The 7,985-nt window shown below is 39.8% G+C and overlaps 1 long non-coding RNA gene across 1 annotated transcript in view; it reads right to left on the bottom strand.

Annotated features, from left to right (window-relative positions):
* Positions 1–316: 316 nt before the first annotated feature.
* Positions 317–7,985, bottom strand: part of LOC142421772 (uncharacterized) — a 28,621-nt gene continuing 20,952 nt past the window's right edge. Inside the window, exons 2-4 of the long non-coding RNA XR_012778975.1 lie at positions 5,273–5,312; positions 2,525–2,605; positions 317–1,448 (exon numbers count right to left, since the gene is read on the bottom strand). This is a non-coding gene — a long non-coding RNA (uncharacterized LOC142421772). The remainder of the gene's footprint in view (positions 1,449–2,524; positions 2,606–5,272; positions 5,313–7,985) is intronic.

Raw genomic sequence — 7,985 nt, 5'->3', positions numbered from 1 at the left:
AAGAAATATTCCTCTTAGCATCTAAAGCAAAAGGATCAAAACCCAGACTTTTACTCAAGTTTTGTTCCTGGAGAGAATTCCTCAATTCCTTTATAAAATTGGGTTCTTGAACAATTTCTGGGAACAATCTAAGTTTTATAAATTGACAGACTGAAATGTGTTTGTACACATAATAAATATTTGCATGAGTCAAAACAGGCCTGTAGTCAGGCCTACAGATCTTGATATAGAAAGACTGAGGCACAAAAAATAATAATTAAAACTCAATCTTTTCATACATAGGTCAGATTCTAATGATCTGCATTTACTTTGGTTTCTTTCTTCTCATTGGAGGCACAATTTTTATATCAAGTTTCTCTATAAAAACAGCGAATGGGAAGTTACTAAATGATTAATAACAATAAATGATTAATAGATGTTGTAATAAATAATCAATTGTTTTAAAATCCAGTCAGTCAATAGATTGCTAACCATTATTAAAAACCATGCATTACACCTCCTCTTGACATGCTTATAACCTTCCATATCACTTGTTACTAGAAGGCTTAGACCTCTTTTTCACCTGTAGTAAGCATTTATTAACCCTTTATAAACTATATAGGAATGAAACCATGTTGTAGAATGCAAAAAGAATACCTTGTGATCAGAAGTCCATCACAAAGACAGAATATCAGTCCAATGCAATTGATCTTTCTTATGAAGACAGCAAATGATTTGAAGGCAGTTGAACTAGATTTTCTATTGTGCAAGAAATAAATAAGTATCCAGGAATCTCACACGGGTAGCAGAGTCACAGAGTGGCTGAGGTTGGAAGGGGCCTCTAGAGGTCATCTGGTCCAATCCCCCTGCCACCTACAGCCAGTTGCCCAGGACCATGTCCAGATGGCTTTTGAATATCTCCAAGGATGGAGACTCCACCACCTCTCTGGGCAACCTGTGCCAGTGCTTGGTCACCCTCACAGTGAAAAGGTGTCTCCTGATGTTCAGAGGGAACCCCCTGTGTTTCAGTTTGTGCCCACTGCCTCTGGTCCTGTCACTGGGCACCACTGAAAACAGCCTGGCTGCATCTTCTTTGTACCCTCCCTTCAAGTATTTATACACAGGTATAAGATCCCCCTGAGCCTGCTCTTCTCCAGGCTGAACAGTCCCAGCTCTCTCAGCCTTTCCTCATAGGAGAGATGCTCCAGTCCCTTCATCACCTTTGTGGCCCTTTGCTGGACTCTTTCCAGCGTGTCCATGTCTCTCTCGTACTGGAGAGCCCTGCACGGGACTCCAGGCGTGGCCTCACCAGTGCTGAGTAGGGGGAAAGGGCCACCTCCCTCGACCTGCTGGCAGCAGTCCTCCTAGTGCAGCCCAGGGTACCATCAGCCTTCTTTGCAGTAAAGGCATGTTGTTGTTTTATGCTCAGCTTGTTGTCCATCAGGATCCCCAGGTCCTTTTCTGCAAAGCTGAACAATACACAGGTTTATCAAACACCTAACCCAAATTCCATATAATGCGACCTCTTCTTCAGTACATTTTAGATTAACTTGAATTAATAGTAAAAAAAAAATCCACTGAATTCAGAAAGTTCAAAGTTTGATCAAGTGAAAATGAATGAGAACTTCAAGAATCTACCCACCCCCTCAGATCTGTCCCTTAAATGAGAGTTGCTTAACTTTATGTCTAAACACATTTTCATTATTAAGTATTCAGCAGGCCATTAGAATATGACAATAGATCCCAGCAACTTTCTCCTCCAGAACTAATTTAAATAAACACAGCTAAGGAGGGGGACGTATGCCTTGCTCACCCTAAGAGTTAGCAAAAGTTAGTAATACTGAAAGTTAATAATTGCCAAACAAGGACCCAAAATGTTGTTTGGTTTGGAGTCAGTCCGCGCACATATCCCCTGACACTTCAAATGAGTTCATTGTTTTTTATGAGCATTAAAGCTTCCCTTCCATCAGTCAACTCGTTCTCTTGGTTTAATTTTAATACATGCCGTGAAGGTATATCCCTTGAAATCATTGGCTTGTCTGAAGGTCCCCAGGCACTCCCTCCTCAGTTCTCTCTCAGTCCCACTCACTCTCTCCACACATCTCTACGTCTTTACTCGGCTGGTTCTAGCCCACACAAACATATCAGTCACAACAGGAGAGTTTTCTCTCTCACATATTCGTACTCAGCAGGAGGATATAGAATAAATTTCCTCTACTAACATATATACGTATACATATACTTATGCAGATGACCTACACACGTCAGTGACTGTAACTACCTGACTGAGGACTTCCATTGGACCATGAGGTGAGGTTTGCTTTTTTTTTTAATTGCCTGCAAGTGCTTAATCTGTCCAAGCAACAGGGAATACAGCTTCTCCCCCATCCCTGACCACAAAGCTGAGCAAGATTTTCCCATTACATTTATCACATTATGTGTGGAGTTAGGTTTCCCATTACATCCATAATGTGATCAGCAACTGGGTAAACTTGTACGGACTGCCACACTCTCACAAAGCCCACTAATATTAAAGTATAAATACCAGTGTCACTGGAAAGTCTTGTGGTTGCAATGGTCTACATCAGGGGGTTCAACCATGGTGTTAGGCAGATCAGTCAAAATCCTATTGTGACAAGAGAACAGACACATCCATCCTTCTGTCATACACAAAGTTTCTGGTAGCATGTCCTAATACGGAGTGGTGGGTTGCGTTTAGTTACCTAATTCTATTGTCAAAAGCAGAGGGATGCCTAAATGTGGCACGTGTATACAAAACTGTGGGAAAGATTTGACTTCCACTCCATTTCAGACAAGAAAGCATTTGAATATTTTTGTGTTTTCAGACTGGGGAGGAAAAAAGAATAAAATAGCCATGAAAAAAACAGTTTCATTGACTAAGTCATTGCTAAAGCCGCATTTTTTTGTCATGGTTCCTGACAGAGTCAAGGAGTTCATGTTTTTCAGAAAATTATTCGTGACTGATGACACTTTGGGACTTTTTGCATGTGGGTGGGTGGACGCAATGCTAACCAGTTGAATCCATTTCAGAGAAACCCTTTGCTGCTGTCAAGTTAAGTCCCAGACTGCAAGGGAATATGACAAAGAGCAGGAACCCCGCAACACCACCACAATGACAAAGTGTCCTGGAACATCAAACTCTCCCCGAGACTGCCTGGAGCAATGAGCTTTCTCCCTCCCATGGAGAAAACAAAAGGTCTTTTCTTCTTTCTCTCCCCCCGCTCCCCCCCTCGTTCCCGTATTTAGAACCATAGCTTGGTTCAAAGGTTAGTTCTGGCACGGTGACCAATTCAGTCTCCATATGGTATTTATTTATTTATTCTTTGTCTAAAATGCTTTTGGCATAACATATTTGCATGAGTTAGATGGTGGTTATAGAAAACCTGAATACTGGAGTTCATAGAAAAGGTCATTGGCTCATTCTTTCTCTCATTTTAATTGAATTTTCCTTGCTGTTGTTTCTGCTGCTACTTGTTTTATTTCTTTATAGATATTGATTTCTTTTCCAGAATTGTTTTTGTTTGTTTGCTCGCTTGCTTTTCGTTGTTTTTGTTGTTGTTGTTGTTGTGGTGGTTGTTTTTTTTTTTCAGCTTGACCACTCATGAGTTCTCTGTAAAAGCTTCAGACAGTCTTATTAAAATGGAGGAGTGTGGTCTTGTCTACAGACTTGTCACCTGGAGCTAGTACCCATTCCTCCTCAGCATAGAAGGCTTCCCTTCAGTCTCTCTGAAAGAGGAAATTTGATTCTGCTTGAGTTTTCTTATGAAACACAGCATCATCAGAGGCTGCACATCCCATTCACTGCCTTTAATACCCTATTTCCTACCTTTAGCAAACAACTGTGCCAAAACTGCTCTCATTTTACCTACTTGCAGTATTTGTGGAAAACCTCACTTAACACATCCTCCAGTTCAACCCAGGGCTGTGGCAAAGGTCCAATTCAGAAAAAGCATTAGCTCCCTGTTTCCTCCCCAGGTGACTCAGACTATGTTCAATTGCGCAGAAAGCCTCTCCTCATACCCAGTTCTGAATAATGCCAAATGGCACTAAGGTTTGATTGCTTCGTGGTTGTATCTTCTTGGTCTTCAGCAGAGTTATGTGAAGAAATAATTTTTACTCATCATCTTTTAGGTCATTGTCAAACTTAAAGATTCAGGAAGTTCTGTTTCATGTAGGTTACTTTGACTCTCTCTATAACTATATATATGATATTACATATTTCTCATACCATTATACGTCTTGCTGGTTAAGTACAGATGGCAATTTTCTCCAGTTACGCAAACTGTAACATTTTCCTGAATCCAGCCTTGGTGGAGCACCGCTGCCTTCAAATGCTTCAGATTTACCTCAAGGCCTCAATCGCACCAAGACAAGTTCCAAGATCAAGGCAAACCTCGATATGCTGAACAACAGAATTGGCTGTAACCCTTTTAAAATTTGACTTATTGCATCTTCATTTCCAACTGGATTCCTTTGCAGTAACGAAAGGCTTGCTGAGATCAAGATAGCCACCTTGACTGGCTGAAAGGAAAACCCTGTGGGGCTTCTTCCTAACCTGAGTGCTTTACACACTGATGACATTATCATCCATGGGCTTCTTGTATCTGACCCTAACTGACAGCAATATCTTTCTATTTCTTTATTATATAATATAGAGATAATCCATGTTGGGAAGGAAAACTCTGGTTTTGCTTTGTAGCAGGTATTCCAGCTCACTGGCTGTGAAGCATCACCAGTGATACCAGAGGTCACACAATGACATGGAGGGACCGGAGGAAGTGGATCTTTTGCTCTCAACCCATGTGGAAATATTCTGTGACTGAAGGGGAGACTTTCACAGGTTTTTGTCAATAGACTGTCCTTTACATCTGTCCTTGAGCAATATAGTACTTAACTAGGTACTTAACTTTACATATGTGCCCAAATTGAAGTGCTACCTGGAATCGAATGGCATTTCTTAATGAGGACATCATGCCACATCTGATCTGAGTCAATTTAAAAGACAAAGTTCTTCTGGTTAATAAGCAGAGCTAATATCCAAGATGCAAGCTCTTATGCCGTATCTGGTATAGGCTTCTAAAACCCAAATTGCAATCATTTCCCAGCCTGGCTAAATTTTGCCTTATTTTCTGCTAATATAAAGAATGCTGTTCATCATGGAGACTTCCAGAATGTAACAGTGGACAAAAGGATTGACAAAATCACTAAATGTCTCTGAACTTGTTTTTCAAGAAGTCGTAAGTTGGATTGTCAGGGGATTACATGTACCTACCACCACAGGACGTGTCACTTGCAGAGAATTTCTCCTGTAGCTTCCTTAAGAAAAAAAGAATCCTATTACGTATCAGTACGTAGTCATTCTTCATATTTTGTTCTGGATTTCAATTTTGTGTGTTTTTTACCAGTCAGTTTTGTCATGCCATTAGAAAGGAACCATAAGTATAAGAGCAGCAAATTAAAAAGGAACAACCCAGTGTACATTGTTTGGAAAAATCCCTCACTGTGACAGGTGACATAAAATTTCCCTTTCGTAAACATTATATCTTAAATAAGATATACTTTGCAGTTTTACATGACAAATTACTGCTTTGCTGGAATCAAACTAAGGATTGAAGCAGTTTGCCTATTCCAGTGTAATTTCACTGGTACCTGGGTCATTTAACGAAAACATTCAGAAAAAGTAATTAAACCAGAACTCCACTCTGTGAACACCAAGTCTGCTCTTTACAGTAATGTCTACAAGACAGGCATGTGAACACTCTTAATTACTTGCATAGTGCTATTGACTTCGGTAAGGAGAGTTGCAGGCACAGGTCTCTGCAGGACTGCCATTCATACGCCTGGTCCTGGAGCAGGCTGATTATTAATTTATCAACATCTGAGGATACCTGGCATGGTACAGCAGGCACATACCACATTGTGATATCTGAGCTAGAAACATAACCAGTCTCTCTTCCTTAACTTAAAGCACATTTAAAAAACTTATAGACTTAATTTTAATTGGTGTTTTAGCATCATTCCTGAGAGAGGCCAGCTGGAAGAAGTGAAGATGCATTTTAGCTGGACAACCAGGTTCCTCTCAATGTTTTCAGGAGATGAGCAACTTTTAAACTTCAAGTTGACTGTGGCAGACAGAAAGCTTCAAGCAGAGTGAGATTTAAATAGGTCTTAGAGAGCATCAGAGATCTGATGGTTCTAAGAGCCTGTGTCTAAAATGAAAACAAGAATATAAGTCAATTCAACATAGCACTAAATGAAACTTTTTGCAATCCATACTATTCCATCACTTCCATTGGAAAAATAAACAATACTTAGTATTTCAAAGCAGCTGTTGTTAAATTTACTAGTATCACTCATCAGAGGAAAGAAAAATCCTCTACCGGTATCATCTTCTTGTGTTAGAAAACTGAAAATATACAATACTGTTATATATAAAAACATAAAGACCATAGGAAATTCTATTTCCTTGTGATAATGGTAAAGATAATAATTTTTCAGTAGTCAAAATCACTAATGCGTCCTCATTCTTTTATATTTACAAGTAATCAATGAGAAGTAGAATAACAACCAGAAGTTAAGGTTAATGAAATCAAATGAAGAATTTTGAAAAGTCAGACCTGTTATTGATATGCCTAAATATTGACTTTAGCCCCTATGAATAGATCAATAGGGTTTAATGTCAGAATGGACTCATCATAACAAAAGACAACAAACTTCCTTTAAGAAATGCCTCCTTCTGCCCAATGCATGCTCTTGAACTACAGTGCACTTTTTAGAAAAGAAGAAAAAAAAAGAAATGCTTGACTAAAATGATTCCCCCAGCTATAAACCATGAACCCTGTTGTTTCAAGTGGGTTCACTTTGAAGAACTGTCTTCATTTTAGCCAGAATTTGTCTAACTTCAATTTCCTATCTCTTAATCTTGTTAGGAGTTTGGCTAATACATAAAATGGTCCTACAGAGTAATCTGCATGCCACTCCACACTGCAGCTTGCCCTCAGGGCCCAGCATCACCCGGGGCCTCTCCCTGAACCCTCTCCATATCTCAGCTCCCTCTTGGACTGTGGGACCAGTGGTGGGCAATGTTGCAGCAGGCTCGGTGTCAGGCTTACGAGTGCTGAACACAGCAGAACCCTCTTTGCTCATGATGACCACAAGCCACTGTGGTTTTTTTCCATGATAAGAGTCCCTCAATTATGAGACTACCTTTAATGAAAGAGCCATGGAAATGTATATGGTTTTCTTGCATCCTGGCTATACCAAATAACCAATATCGCTATTTGCTGTCCCCCCATTCTTGTGGAACGAGCAGCCATTTATCAGCAACAGTTACGGGCGTTGCTCAGGTAAATGTTAAACAGCGTAACGCTAGGTCAAACCTCTTGTGGCCTGAGAAAAGGAGGCATTTGTAATTCTCTTCTTGAGACCTGTCCCTTGTCCATTATCTGAGTGCAATGTTGGTTTGGTACCGTTCTAGGCTTTCAACCAAATGGCATGTTAATACAAAATAAAATGCATCAGAGATTTCTTAGCTTATTGGATCAAAGCACTGCTTTTTTCAGCCAGTATTTTAAATGTCGCAAATATACCAGTTATTTTCCCAGACCTATTCCCTTAACCCATGCTGACTGCTGCTAACAGAAATATCATCCTTTTATTTAGGGCCTATGCTGATTTTCCATTATTTTATGTGGCACTGATGTCCAAAACAGCAGGCTGAGTAGCCCCTTTATATTCTGGCCTAGTATTTCCTTTACTCTCTTGGAATGGTTACGAGACATGTTAGGAAAAAAGTCAATGTTAGCACCTCAGAGGAGTTCTCAGCCATTTTGTTTAAAATTTGCTGGTATAAGTTCTTTCAATAGGTGATTAAACAATCTGATTTTCAAAGATTTTCTTTAACATCATCTCTCATTATCACTGGAACTGAGAAGTGTTTAGCATTACATGACAGAAGCAGGGGCTTTTATCAAGTCTGTAACAAA

Source organism: Mycteria americana, chromosome Z (assembly GCF_035582795.1).
Source record: "Mycteria americana isolate JAX WOST 10 ecotype Jacksonville Zoo and Gardens chromosome Z, USCA_MyAme_1.0, whole genome shotgun sequence".
Classification (NCBI taxonomy): Eukaryota; Metazoa; Chordata; class Aves; order Ciconiiformes; family Ciconiidae; genus Mycteria; species Mycteria americana.
Note: the sequence above shows the minus strand (reverse complement) of the source record. Positions and strands in the feature narration are given on the sequence as shown.